We start from the raw sequence: 15786 nt of genomic DNA on the forward strand, positions 1-15786 counted from the left end.
CGTGCTTGTCATGTTATGGTTACACGGGTGCAGACGACGGTTAAGGGATTGTACGTTCTTGTGTCCGTCATCTGAAGTCGTTGGTGCATTCATGACATAATAACACAGTAAATAACAAGCAGCCACCCACAAAGTGCAGGTTTGAGCATGAATGAGTCACCCAGAGAACGGCAGGAGAGCTGCTTACATAAGTCTATCAAATGGCAGCCTCCACTAGAGCCATTACATAATGCTGAACGCAGGAGCAGTTGCTTCAAACTGTAAATAACAGCTAAGCATTATGCAGAGAGACAGTAGGAATACAAGCTGAACTGGCTTGCAGCAGCTCACTGAATGCTCAAATTGTCCAGTTTAAAGTCCTTTAAGCTGCTCTTATCAACCTTTTTACATTAACTATGGATAAAATGACTGCGTACTGTGAAGGAGGTACCATTTTGTAACCGTTTTGATTGAGTTTCACAGCTCTCAGCTCCTTTTTCTGAAGAAGCGCTCTGATGAAACCACTGTATGTTCCCTGTCTCCCACCAGACACAGCCAGCAACTATAGCTGGTAAACGTTAACATAGCAGAGCATTTAACATCTGAAGAGCCAGATTTCCATCAGGAGATGGCAGAGAGCATGTGTAAGGTGTCTTGTTTTTCAACTGTAAATGCATCTGATACCAGAATCCCCTGCGGAGGCTTTAATGCCGCTATATTAGCACATGAAAAAGCCCACCTGAGAGGGTGGGACTCCCCTCTTTTTGTTTCACTCAGCTTTTATACCTTGAAAACCAGCTTTTTGCCTAAGGCAGCTCACCTGCTTCTGTCACAAGGCCACCCTGCCTGCTTCTTTTGGATATTTATTTGTGATGAGATTACACTCCAAGATCGTAGAATTGCGGATTTGGAAATGTTCTTTTTTTTCCCTGAGCACTTTAAGAATTTAACGTCACTTACGTTGGCTTAAAAGCTGAAGTTCATTTATGACCCTGGAAACAGCAGCTTCCAGTATTTTTCTATGTTGCTTGTTGGTAGAAGGGGATTGTGTGTAGCCTTTGATATGAACATTTTAACACACGACATGTTTGACTGTGTTTCTGCTAAATTAGTTCACTATACTGAAGCTTATCCCTCTATTCCACTGTCTCTTTACATTAAGCACAACATGCTTAGAGATTTATGAGAGAGATAACTGTAACCACTGAGATGGAGTAATTACAGGAGGACAGAATAATTAAAGGATGCTCTCATCATCAATCACACACGCCATTAAGATTAAATGTTACGGTCCATGTGTGCGGCGTGTGGTGGGATGTGCTATATGTGCCGAGGTGAGGTGCTTATGAAAGATTTATATCTCTATAGGTGGTGAGGGCTATATGATGTGGACACAGGCACGCCAGCAGATAGACGAGGTCACAGTGTACACAGCTGCTCATGAACACAAAAGAAAAACCCTATCCCCCTCAAAACATATGAATATCAATAACATGCATCAACAGGAAAGCCCAAAATCAAAGTTGCCACCCTCAGCGACATCCATTTTTGGAAGGCGACTCCGAATCACTGAGTATTCATGATATTCCATCATCTGCCTTTCTACTTCCTTCCTTTATTTGTTGCTTCGCTTGAAGGATTTTCGTTTTGCTTGCTTGCCGGAGCATTGTCAGAGCGTGAAAAGAACAAACTACATCCAACCAGCGAGGAGTACGCACACTTGAATCTGCTTTATGATTATGTATAGAGGACATTTAAATTCCATCTTTTGTTTCTATTTGTGAACCTCAGCACTTTCCATCAGCCAGAGGAATTCAAGCTGAGAAATAGGGTTGAACGTCAAAGGCATCAGCATACAAATAGTGCTCAAGCAGTCTATCTCATTTGACATGCGCAAATATTACTGCTAGAAAGCTCTGTGCCATAAGCAGAGAATGAGAAATGCTGAAAAAAAAAGCCTGAATCTTGTGCTCTTCAAAGAAAAGCACTGAGCTGTTTGGGCCAGTTTGCCTACAAGATGAGGGATTTGAAGACAAAGGAGGAGCTGTTGGGAACATGATCCTCTCCAAAACATCTTATGTTAAACCAATCAGGTTTAAGGATTAGGAGATCCTCCTCTAAAAAAAACAAAAAAAAAAAACATACGGCACACTACAAATAAATCATAATCATTTAATCTCAGATTTGATCTTAAAAGCTTATAGATTTCCAGAAAGAAGCTGAAGGATGCAGCTGGAGTAGTTGTGTTTGCAGCCACTTGCCAGATCTCAAATGGAGGAAGCGTGGTGGCAGAAAACTTTATTTATACATGATTACTATTTCTGTCAGAAAAACAGCAAAGTTAAGTGAACATGTTGTGTTTTAACCCGACATGTAAATACAGTTGTCTCACAGTTTTTGGGAACCATGAATGTTTGAAACGTCTCAACAATTATTGGATGGATTGGCACAAGGTTTTTGTACAGTCTGGATCAAGGCGATGGACCGACTGATATGGCCGTCCATAGTGTGGCGAAAAAAACACAGAGTTGTCAGTGTTTTAGTATAACTAGTGGAAGTTTTGATTAAATATATTACTCCACCTCACCATCTCTGCACCAATGACGTATTTTCTTATATCTCTCTGGCAATTTTGCTCTGTGATGGTTCAATCTCTCAGTCAGGGGTTAAAACCTTCCATAATGGAGCCATCCATCCTCATAGTGGGACTTGGAGGGGGGGGGGGGGGGAACTTCATGCATTATGCTCTCTGGTACACACACCAACAAATACACGCACACACAGACTCACACCTGAGCCAGAATAAATGAGCAGCCCCCATCCTCTCTGTCTCTCTAATGTGGATGAAGGAGCTACGTGGCAACTTGACGACCCTCATTTCCACACCAATGGAGAGCGTCTGATACAGCTGTAGCTGATGAAATACATTACCGGGAGATGCAACTCTCCCTCCACAGATGATACCACCCGCAGAACAAAGGCTGTCAGCGATGAAAGGACAACGATGGGAACACCTGTTTCCACCGTAATGTGTATTTAGAAAACAACATTCATGAAGAAATTGTTCAGCTGGCGTAAAGAACTGCAACACTTGAGTATTTATTGTAAGTCATTAAGCAAAGTTTAGGAAGTTGGCAGCTTTTTGAAACACAAAGTCCTATTTACAGGCTGTGGACAATATGTAGAGAATTATAATTACAACTTGGCCTAGTGCGCCTTGCAAACAGAACACCAGATGGTTGTGAGTTCAATACCAGGGCTTGCCCCTGAGCAAGGCACTTAACCCCTGAGTTGCTCCAGGGGGACTGTAACTGTAGTTAGTTCTCTGCAAGTCGCTCTGGATAAGAGCGTCTGCTAAAAGACCCGTAATGTTACTTGCAATTTGTGTTTATTTTATAAATAAAATAAATAAGAACTACTATTACCCTACCCTCATTATCCAGCAAGCGATTGAGCTAAGCTAACATGCTAACAAGCTAGTTAACGACAAAAAGCCCACCAGCTCTGAGAGCTTTATTTATTGAACGAAATGTTCTGCAATGGGGAACAAAATGTCAGTGGAAAGTAACAAAACAGTAAAGAGAGTGGGAGAATCTTGTGACTGACTAGCACTAGCAAGCTAACGGCTAGCTCGGCAGCTACAGCAGTTCACCGACTAGCCCTGCTAGTGGTCAGTACCTCATTAAGCTTCTTGGCCCAACCTAATTTGTGTGACCGAGTGAATGTCACTTTGTGGTGTGACTAGCGCTTTGTCCTTGTTTTTCCATATTTATGTCAAAGAAAGGTAAATCATTTCTCAAAACTGCTTGGTACTGTAGTATTTAGTTTGGGACTATTTTCAGTCTCAGTGCTAGGTGTTACATGAAAGTGTATTTAACTAAAGAAAACCCTATCTTTACACATGTGTATATATAGGTACTTATATGTTCTTGTATGAGTGTGGTGGCTCCTTCGCTCCACTGATGTGTTGAGCCCATATGGTCGGCAGGTTGGATGGTCCCGGAACAGTCTATTATGTGGTGATTTGGCAGCGCACACACCGCTACCTCCGCTACCCTTTCGTTCCCTTCACACTCCAGCACAGATGATGTGGCACTACACACACACATGGTGAAGCTTGAGTGTTTGCTTATGAGTGTTTGACTGCAGTCTTATATGTGTGTGTGTGTGTGTGTGTGTGTGTGTGTGTGTGTGTGCTTGTGTGTGAGTGAGGTAACGAAGCGTCCAGCATGTGGGAGTTTGTCCTGCCAGGAGAGTGTGTGTCCTCGGAGCGGGCATATGGACAAAGTGACTGCCATCTCAGCCTGGCTCAGGTTGCTGCTACCTCTCTGTCACCTCCCGGACCACAGCAGATGCCACATCAGCACGTAGCTACGGAGGAAAACCCAACACACAGAAACACACACAAAGAAATGCATGTATTCATGCAAGGCAGCCAGGGTCATACGAATAGACTAGAATATGGTGATTTAGCTCAGTGTTTCTAATACAATGTGGGCTCATGGAGATAATAAAATATGTGATTTTGAAGTCACCATTTCTTTGCTGCACCTGGGTCAATGCACTCAGTGATGGAAAGATCTGCAGTGCCCTTACTCACTTTTACTTTATGTATTTATCTGATGGCTTTTTTAGAAAACACATTACTTCATTAAGAGTATTTATACATTAGTAATAATCTTTCAGCTACTGCATGCAATGAAGCGGAACGAAACTAAAGTATATTTGCAGACCAAGTCGAAACCATATTTATGGGTAATTATATGCCACAGGAAAAGAAAATAAGAAGAGCAGCGCTGCAGCACCCATGACAATAAGCACTAGAGAGAAAAACAACATGATCACAATGCCATGTATCAAAATAGCGACAATTTGGCAGGAGGCTGATGTGCTGGCAGGTTTTTGCAGTAGTCAGAATTATATTTTCCTTAGAAACACGTGGAAACTTCTTGGAATTGAATGTGTTCCCCTCAGCTGTGCACTGAGCTGTATATTCATTTATATTGGTTAGGACAGACTGCAAACTGCTGCCAAACAAGATAGAAGTCCTGTTACAGCCATGCATACATACATAGACATGCTTATGCATACACACAAATACATATACATACATACATACATACATACATACATACCAGGTACATGATGAGCTAATATTGGGTTTTATTACAGTACAGATGAGTGTTTATACAAATGTTCTTATGTTTGGGTCAGATTATAGTTCATAGTAGCATAGTGCATGTGGTTTAAATAATAAGTTTAGCATTGAAGGTTATAATAACTTTACATTTTGAGTCTTTTCTTGTTTTATATTGATGGATTTGGAGATTCTACAGATTTGTACTTTTTGCAAACCACCTGCACAGGTGTAGAAAAAGGTGAGAAAGTGAATCCCACTCACAAGGAAGACACTGACTGTCTGGATTTATGCGTCTCGACAATATACAACACACAAACACAATGTGAAAAATCTATGTTGAGCTGACATCCAAGTGTGCTTAGACAGACGTACAAACTGAGCAGTGGAAGTGGGTCAACTCTCTATGGGGCAGGAGAATAACAGCAGAAATATATAAATATAACTCCGTCCTATCAGAATCATCCGATTGTCTGTCTGCACAAATATAATTACACAGAAAGGGGCTTGGAATAAACATCGCTCTTTTCAGGGCATGAACATCCAGATTGCTCTTTTTTTATGAAATGGAACAATTAGGAAGGCAAGTAAACATTTTGGTGTGTGTGTGTGTATCTGTGTGTGTGTGTGTGTGTGTGTGTCTGTGTGTGTTTGAGCATGGGGGTGGGGAGGTGAATAGGTCGAGCTGCTGTCTCGTCTTTTGTCCTTCTGGCTATGCCCGATTGCATTACATTTCAGACAAATGCTCACACGCAAATCGTTATGTGCACACACACACACAGAACACACACACACACACACACACACAAGTGCTATTTCCCCCTACTTGACCTAGCCATTGGCCATTAACTGTCTACATGTATTGTGCACAGCCATGGCCTAATGCCTTCAATGCAAAAAACAAAAACAATGGGGGTTAAAGCCAGCGTCCATGTAGAGAACAGAAGGGCCAAGGACAGAACTTTGTTATTGCACCTATTACACTAAGCTGGAGATTTATTGAATTGGTTACATCCCTTAACTCCAAGATGCTCTTATTGGTCTAATGCCTGTTGAAGGGATTCAGCTGACAATCAATCATGTGCACACAAACAGAGACTCACTCGCACGCATATCCACTTGCCCCCCGCGGTACGCCGAGCTCCATCACGTCCATGCTGGTGTCCCTTTGTGACGCAGCCTTTCCCTTTGTTGTTTGGGCCGAGTGGATATACATGCTGGGCGTCCTTCAAGGCCTTTAGAAAAGTATAGAGGTGTCCAGTGACGCGCCTGCCTGCCCTTTTACACCCTCAAAGGGCCAAGCATGGCTTGAAAGGCACCAAAGCGGGGCTGAGATCAAAATGCGCCATGTAGAGTCGCCTCAACTGGAATTGGAAAAAAAATATTTTTCAGAAGGCTGTAATGTGGAAAGCAACACAAAACTCAAAATCACAAGTTTGTCCCAGAAGGCTTTACACTATGCACAGCATGTGACACCCTCTATAGATAGATAAGGAAATACTTTAACCACGAACAAAGGGAAAAACCTCAGGCAGAGATCCCTCTTTCAGGATGGAGAGACATGTGATAATGAAAATAATAATATGCATCTAATACCTACAAGGTAAAAGAGCTACGGAAACATCAAGAAATGAAATGAAATATAGGGTACATACACGTTTTGCAAAGCCGCTTGAGGTATATTAAGTTAAAGAGTTTACGTTCAGACTACAGTGTGATTAGTCAGGACATCTACAACCTGCCTTTGCATGTTATTGTCCCACAATTTATACTTCCTGTTGAAATGGCCCTCAAGTCAGTTTTAATCCCTGAATTAGAAAATGCTTCAACAACACTCTGGTCTTCAGAGCTGCAGTTATGAATGTGCTCAACACAACAACATAACCATTGGAAGCCAGAAATAAATAAATATCCATTTACACTGGGCAACAATGTTTCACAATGCGTAAAAAAACCACACACACAGTATAGTATAGGTCAGAATGTGTGTATCACTGGAGTAAATTGATCTCTTAGATGTTTGGGTCTTTCCCCATGGTAATTAAAAGGCTGTTTACTGGAGCCCCAGACAGAGGGCTGGCTACTATGGTTGAGTGGATGTGCAGAGAGAAGAGGTGAGGGCTGTCCAAAACAATGCCACTGCCAAAAACACTCTGGATGGTCCGCCGTAAGCCCAGCAACCCCACTCAGTGGCAGTGCCAAAGCCACACACACTCGCAGACGCAGACCAGCACTCGGTCGTCGGCCGTGCCAGAATCACCCCTAGGGTGGAGGGTACATTAACTAATTGCTCAGCCCGGCTTAGAGAACGCAACAGCGTGAACGTAGAGAGGAGTGGGAGAAGAGTCGGGCATAAAGACTGAGCAGGAGGAGAGATGGAGAGCGGCATAATAAAGTGAAAAGAGTGGTCACAGTGACATGAATAAATGCAAAAGAGAGAGAAAGACGGATAGACAGACGGACAGGGAGCTTGTTGACATGGGCATGAGTCCAATGCGGCATTAGGACTTGGACAATGGAGCAAGCTGCAAGGCTGTGTGTGTGTGTGTGTTATTCAGTTTTCGGTGTCTAGGACAATGAGCCAGTGGGGTAGTGAAGGATAGCGGGGTTATAGGTCAGGCCAAAGAGAGAGATAGGCATGGGATTGGAGTTTTTTTTTTTAAAGACAAAGAAAAGAAAGGAGCAAAATAAAAAAAACTGGCTCTGATTATCAACCCAAACAAACAGGTGCAGACACCAGAGAGATATGTCCAGACACACACACACACACACACACACATTGGCTGTCGCTTTAGGCCTCTTTCTGACTGAGCTTCAGATGTGCCCCTCCGTCTTTGCCCACGATGCCCCGAGAAGGTGTCCAAAACCAGCATAGAAAACACCCCAGACCCCCTCGTAGCCTGCCTCACCCCTCCCCTCTCTCTTCATCCTAATACACAAAGGAGACCTACAAAACGAATCGGCCAAACAAGTGTATGTATTGTTGCCGGCGGTTATGCAGAATGGAAGGGATTTGGCTACTTTGTGGGTAGCGAGGGCCCTTTGGAGAACTGCTACTGGGTATCTATGGTGATGAAAGTGAAAGAACATAACACTTTCTTCACAGGAGTGTGTGCGTGTGTTTGAGTGTGTGTGTGTGTGTACGATGGGGTACTTTCCAAAGACTCAGAAACGCAGGTGTTGGTATCCTCCCTCACACTATGTCTTCTCTTTCTCTTTAGTTGTTGTTGCTCTTTGTTAACTTCTCTCTTTGACAGACTGAAAAGCTTGTGTCTGAAGCCAAACTTGAAAAAAAAACACCTCGTGCATTAACATGCTCGCATATCTCATCAACAACATTCAAGTCTTTGGTGCCGCCACAATTAAATCGGCTCAAATGAGTTATGAGTGAGGAAGGTTAAAGAGTATCACGTTGCATCTGCTTCTCTTCATCTCCCTCTCGTTCCAGATGCTTAGATGTAATAAAGGAAACGGGTGTTATTACACTGTTCATACACTACATCTGTGTTCTCACATTCATCCAGCACAATACATTATACTGTATTACGCTGTAATCATGAACGTAGAATGGCTAAGAGTCTATGAGCCAGTCGTGCTTTGAGCTGCTAACATTACCATGCTAACAATGACAATGCTAACATGCTGATCTTTAGTAAGTATAACGTGTACCGTGGTCACCTTCTTAGTTTAGCACTTGCTGATAAGCACTAAACACAAAGCACAGCAGAGGCTGATGGGAATTAGCTTTGCAGGTTTTGGACAAATTTAATCAAATTTTGCCCTGATGATGGCGCTAGAGGAAAAGTCAGAGGATCACTGAAGTGATAACTATTCATCCTGAGGGGAACATGAATGCCTGAACCAAATTTCATGGCAATCAATCCAATAGTTGTTTAGACATTTCAGTCTGGACCAAAGTAATGGACGGACTGCCAAAAGTGAAAATATAAAACAATATCTAAATATTTAACAATGGACAGAATCATCGTGATAATTAAACTCAGCGACATATGCAATTATACACAATTCGGTCTCCTACACTGGATGAAAATAACCATCCGTGCTTCACCTCTAAACACCATAAATACATCACAAATTGGCCAGTTTTCCACGGAACAGAACTTCTAATATCTCGTCCATTAGTGACGGTAAATATAGCCAGTAATGTTCCCAATGACCGGGGTGATGCAACCATCCCTCGCCGAGGTGACTGGGAGGTTATTTCAGCCTGCAGTGGCTGCAGGTGGCGTTACTTCCATTCATAATGACCCTTCAGTGTGTCTGGGGAGCTGGTCCCTCACAGGAAGTGGATTACTTTTTCTTTGCCGGTAATTGTGCGACACGTAAATAAAAGCTCTCCTGCTGTGTGACGCCCCAGAGTGATGGCCACTGCGTTGCCCTACTTTGGACGGCCAGAACTGCAGTTTTCACATTAATATGTATTTGCGTTTGTGTATGTTCAGTTTGTGACTGACAGGCGAGATGATTCAAGTTGTCACAAGCATACAGAGCATTGTGAGTGGCTTGTGTTCAGCCTGTGTATATGTATGGAGATGTACTTTATAATCCTCTCACACCACAGCTGTGTGTGTGTGTGTGTCTGTGGGGAGTGTATTGTGTACTTCCTCCAATTCTTTTCAAAGGATCTGTTTTCCTGCCGTGGCTAAAGCTCAGGACAAGGTCGCATTGCCACTGAGACACACACGTTTAGGCACACACACAAATCTTGCTTCTTAATCCTCTTTTAGCAGGCGAGGCCCACCTGTTCAGTCACATCTGCACTGACACCATTTAAGAGTCGGTGATGCATCTGTTGGGAGTTCTGACTGGACACATTTAGACAGAGAAGCACTTTCATGCATCTGCCTACTTATTGATCTCCTGACTTTTTGATTTTTTTTACCTGACACCTAAAGCCCAGCATTCTGATTGGCCCACAGCTCCTCCGTTACCTGGCAGACTTTTCTTGGAAAGTGAGACGAGGATAAAGACAGCCATTTAGTCTCCTCCTCCTCCATTTTGCTCGATAAACAACAAAGCAAGTTTCCATGACCTCAATGACTAACCGAGCCTCTGGCTTCTTCATCATCCCGCCTCTCTGCTGCTGTATCTACCCTGATGCATATTTCTTCTTCTTTGGAATTGGGCTGTAATGACAGATAATCACCCTTGGCTTCGTCTTGGAGAAAGAAAAATGCAGTGGCGGAAGAACTTGAGGTGACGAACGCGGAACGGTCAGCAATTATAGGTGATCTGTGATTACAAGTAATGGCTTCATAAATACACACAGATAGCAGGGAGAGAGTGGAGAAGCTTCAGAATTATGGGATCAGTCGCACAATATCTGCGGCATAAAAACACACTTTAAAGCTATCATTAAGTGTTGATTATGGAGTGGGAAGCGCGCTGATTGCTGAGAAAGAATGAGGAGGAATGTGTGTGTGTGTGTGTGTCATACAGGATAGAACTCTAGTTACCTTTGGGTGAGGTCACTTAAGCTTCCCTTACACACACACACACACACACACCCACACACACAAAATACTTTCTCTCCTCCGCTCTGCTTATTTGTCCTTTTCATTCCAGGGAGTGCCTTGCTTTGCTATCAGAATTGATTGGTAGCGTTACTCCACCATTAGCTGTGAAAGAAAAAAAATGCTCTTCTTCTTAAATGCTCTAAACCGGTCTCCCAACTTCTCACATCTCATCTCGCTGAGCTGCAAAGTATTGACTCAAAGTACTGAAATAACATTGAACTTTACGACACAAATAATGACATTTTGTCTTCGCACAAGCGCAATAAAGGTTTTCAATATTGTGCTCAATATCCTGAAGCCAGAAAAGACCAGAAACAAATGTTAAGTGGAGCAGATGAAGAAATGAGAGGTTCAGGTTGAGCTGCATTTCCTTAGACTCCTACAGTGTACGCTGCAACACAGTACGTTTCACTGTATTCTTAAGAAATGACAAAAACTTGGATGGATAATGACAGTATTTTCATATTCCCTATCATTAACAGGACACATGTTCAACTTATTTAGATTCCTGAAGGTATGAGACTATTTAGTCACCATTTATCAGGGTGTAATGTTAAAATACAAATATAAAACATGTTAAAGTATATATTAGTGACATACTACAAGCTGACACCGTCTATTTTGCTGTCATGACACAGTGATACACTAGGGGACCTGGTTATGTCAATACACAGCCTACAAGTTGGTTGAAAAAAAAAAAGATGGATGTATTTTGTCCAAAGATCTGCTGAGAAATACCATATCGCTATATATGGTCGTACTAATTTCACCATTGGCTCGATTTCTATGGCAGTAAATCATGAAAATAGATTTTAAAAAACAAATACACACAAGTACACACTGTCACACACAGTAACAGGTGTCATTTCATGGCACGCTGACAAACCTCAACATTTTAAATTATATAATAAGGTACAGGATACAGATGTTGCAACACTCGAAACCTGTCAGCTACAAGCTCAAAATACATCAGACACACAGACATGTGTGTGTGTACATAGTGAACAGGTGTTGGTTGGGCTATATCAGAGTTTAGTCATCTGCACACACATTTGTACAAATACACTTAGATACTCACATTTTCCATGAACAAACAGCAGGCCTCTACTAAGTAACTACACCGTTAGACCTTCCTCACATTACAATGCATTTCGCAAAACATTTCAATGTGTGGAAAGTCCGGGCCTGTCCCCGGGGGTCAGCAGGATCTGACTGGACACGAGTCACGTCTGACACAGACAGTTGCACTGTGACAGGAGGTTAAATGTGAAATTAGCTGTCATGACAACTAAACGGAATGAACAGTAACTTGAAAGTACGTGACGTGTGCGCGTGTTCCGCATTATGCTCTTGCAACATCTGAAAACAATCTTGTGTCAGTGGTTTTTAGCTTTCAGTCAAAGTAAACTCCTGCAACAGATCAAATGAAGTGGTTCAATTAAGAATATTTAATCAAACTACTATTTCCAAAGAGTGAAGGTTTTTCTACGACCATATAGGAGTTACATACAGCTGCTCTTCCCCCGGGTTTACCTGGCAGGTCAGAGGTCACATTAATAGATACAGTCCTGATCCTTCTGTTCTGAGATCAGCGTTCTACTCATGTGAAGTGGGAGCGTGTGGGAATCTTTTCTCCTCACGTACTCATCCTCAAAGAATCAAACTGTGTGTGCGTGTGTGTGTGTGTGACCTTTCTCACAGCTGTGGCGGTACACAAAGCTCCTTTACATTCTCACATGTTTGCATCATGCACAAAACGCTCCCTGAGATGATTGCACATGATTATGAGTTTCTCGAAAATGCTGTGGGTGGAAGTATTTCCTGCCATTATCATTAGAACATTCAATAATTTAATGACCAATTATTATAATTAAGTTATCAGAAATCAAAATAAGCCTCACAAACATTGCTCTGAGAACACTTACCTGCAGTCCTGCTATGCTTTGCTTTTACTGCAGACAGAAATTAAGCATTTTAAAGCTCATCTCAGTCGGTAAAATTCATTCTTGTGTAACTGCAACACACACAAAAAAAGGATTCTGGTGGGGTTTAATATGAAATCGGGGTGAAATTAGTTTGTTGGCAACTCCTATCAATATTAGCGCAGATGTCTGAACTAAAACATTCTCCAAAGAGGTATTTAAAAGCCGCTGAGGCCTAAACAGAGAACAAACTGATGAAAGCCGACCTTTCTTTGTGATCGAGGGCCAGAGAGAGACGGATGAGAGACGGGTGGAAGGAGACACAGCGCTCCACAACTCCCTGACAGCTGAGGTTGTTTGTGGAAACCTGAGAAATGGGAGATGGGATCAGCAACAAGGGGGTTTCAACACAACAGGTGACAGCTATGCCTGTCCATACTATCTATATTCTCTTGTCTCCTGTTTCCCTCCCCCTCGTGCAGCTGCAGAGGTTTCTTCTTATCAAGATCAGGGACAATAAGGAAGTAGAGGAAAAGGAGGAGTGTCAGCGAAGAAAGTTCAATTGTATGAGAACAAAAAGTTCTTGTGGCAAAACTAAGAACTAATTGCAAAATGTTATGCTATTTTATTTCACTTTAAGCTGGGAAATGAAGCAAAACACACGAGAATGTTAAGAAACTTCGGCACATGGGAAGAGATAAAGGAATCGCTAGAGATTGAAAGAGGCCGGGGGGTGTTGTTGACATGCAGGGTGGGTGTCTACGCCTCATTGTCTGCTCCATCTGTCTGGCTTTATCTCTGCTTACCACCACCACCCCCGTAGCCTCGCCACCTCCTCCCTCTCCTCCACTTCCTCCTCCTTTGCTTCCCTCCCCCCTTCAGTCAGCCTCACACCCTTCATTGAAGCGCGGTCCCTCCCCACAGGCTGGCAGACGACCAGGAAGCAACTGGTGGCATTGTTCACATACGCGACGCACATATGTGCACAGTTGCCTGCTCGTCAGCAATGTATACACTCGCGCTGAATGTGAGCATCTGCTGGCACTGGAGGCATACATCAGGAACACATGATACTGTTTGAGACACACCTTAATGTTTGCTTAAAGAAATAGTTGAATAATCATTTAGCTGATGGATAGAAAACTAAATAATAAACTGGTTACTAGACTAAAACACACACGTTTGCCCACAGTATTATCGGCTGTTGTCTCCTCCCTTCCCTGCGGCACACCTAACGATACACAGACACCTATAAGAGCAGCATGTAGGAATAGCACATACACAAAGCAGTGGTACACAGAGGGAAGATAAACACTGTTTTGGAGGACATCAAAGATGTCCTTGGTGAGGTGCGGGGATGCGGGAGAGGAAGGTTTAGTATTTCTCTTTGAACAGGTTTTGTTGTTGGCAAGAAACCATGTGGGCCTTCCTTTGTTTGGCTGCCATATTGAATTCTGTGAAAGATCTTGTAAAAACACCCTCACTGCGGATACCTCGGCTGAAATTAGTTGAGCAGGTTTGTTCGGCGCTGAAGACGCTCTGATAGCTGCAGACTCTGGTTCCCGGGAGAAAGAGATGCGCACACACACACACTCACAAACACAGCGGACGTGATACTTAGTGCACACAACCTCTCTCTTACTCACACAAGCTCATTGTGAAATACACAAGGCATTGAATACAGACAGGCCCAAAGGAATAACAGTTCTTTAGTCGCATCCGTGATGAAAGGGGAAAACCTCTGGCAGTTAAACCACACAAACCAACTGCCCTCTCAACGTTACTGTTACTCACCTTAATATTCATCTCTAACATGTGCCAAAGTGATGATACACTGGGTTTTTACTTATTCAAATACTCTACAACCAGAATTATTTATGAGATTAGAGTCTCATGTGTTTTGCTAAATGTGTGCTGTCACACCAAGAGAACTTCAACAATACATACCCTGAGTTGTAAAGTTCCCTGTGGAGGTTTTAGACCACTAGTAGTGCTGAGGAAGGAAATGCACTCAACACGTTTGTTAGACCTCAACGATACACACGATGCGTTTTAGTGAGTAACACAACATGTACATATAACTTCTGCACCTTTAATTAAGGTACATGTTGCAATAAAGCACAGCGAGCCACTACCAAGGGCAGAAGAAGGGCAGTGGATAAAACAATGCGGGATGTATAACATTCAGAAATCTCGGTTGCAAATGATTTATGAGGAAAGAAATGCATTTGACACTTTTGTTAGAAGGAATCACACAAGGTGTTTTAGTAAGAAACACAGTAAGTGTTTGTTCTGTGTAGTGAGATAGCCAATATCTGACATGCTACTGATTCTTCTCTTCTGATTTAGACATGCAACATATCCTGTGTGTGCATTAGATTTGCATATTTGCCATGAATGTTGGCAGTACCGGTGTGAATGTGCAAATAAAGAAGTGCTCACAGGATGGAAATACACTGAATGGCTTTTGCCACAAAGAATAAAATCAAACAACAAAGCTACAGAGTCCACAGTCACTGTCACATGTAACATTTCCATTTGTATCCTTATAAAGGAAGGATGAAGAGAAGAGTAACTGTAACTACCTCAAACTGTGTTATTTCTTTTTATGTGTACGTTTTCTAAGAATGTATGGTAGAAATAAGAAGTAGATGGAGGGATTTGATTGGCATGGAAATCTATGTCAAAAAGTATTTCTACGCATCCAATTGAACTGTGATTATAACTTCATGTGTTATTTATCTAGCAGCTTGTTGTCTGCGTCAGCCCTGTCACAGTGGCCTGTATTTAACGTTTCCAAGAAAACCAAACTCTGTTGTGTCATTTTCTGGGTCATCTGGGTGTACCCTGGATTTCTGTGTTTTGGCAAAGTGAGTTATGGCAGGATGTAGGATGTAAAACCACAGCTGTTTAAGCCCATTGTGCATTTCAGTACCAATATATAGAAAATGCAGGGAAGGACAGAGAGACCGAGCGAGAAACTTATGCTGTTTGGAGAGGTCGGCACTTCTTTATAGGGAGTGGAGTGGCCGTTTCCACAGAAATGCGTCCCAGTTCCGGCTGATGATGCACTCAACGGTTCAAAAACAACCCCAGCCGTGGCGGGGAGTCATCGAGGAGCCGAATAAAGCTGGGGGCACGCTGAGAGAAAGGACAGGGAAGAAAGGAAAAAAGATGAAAGACAAGAGGAGAGACTCAACATCACAGAGAG

General features: G+C 42.7%; 1 long non-coding RNA gene across 1 annotated transcript; it reads right to left on the bottom strand.

Moving 5' to 3' along the window:
• Nucleotides 1-2743: 2743 nt before the first annotated feature.
• LOC115028452 (uncharacterized) lies at nt 2744-11804 on the bottom strand. Its single transcript, XR_003834564.1, has 3 exons — nt 11732-11804; nt 6220-6480; nt 2744-4350 (listed from the first exon to the last, which is right to left on the bottom strand). It is a non-coding gene; the product is annotated as an uncharacterized LOC115028452 (long non-coding RNA).
• Nucleotides 11805-15786: the final 3982 nt, after the last annotated feature.

Source organism: Cottoperca gobio, chromosome 23, assembly GCF_900634415.1.
Source record: "Cottoperca gobio chromosome 23, fCotGob3.1, whole genome shotgun sequence".
NCBI classification, from domain to species: Eukaryota; Metazoa; Chordata; class Actinopteri; order Perciformes; family Bovichtidae; genus Cottoperca; species Cottoperca gobio.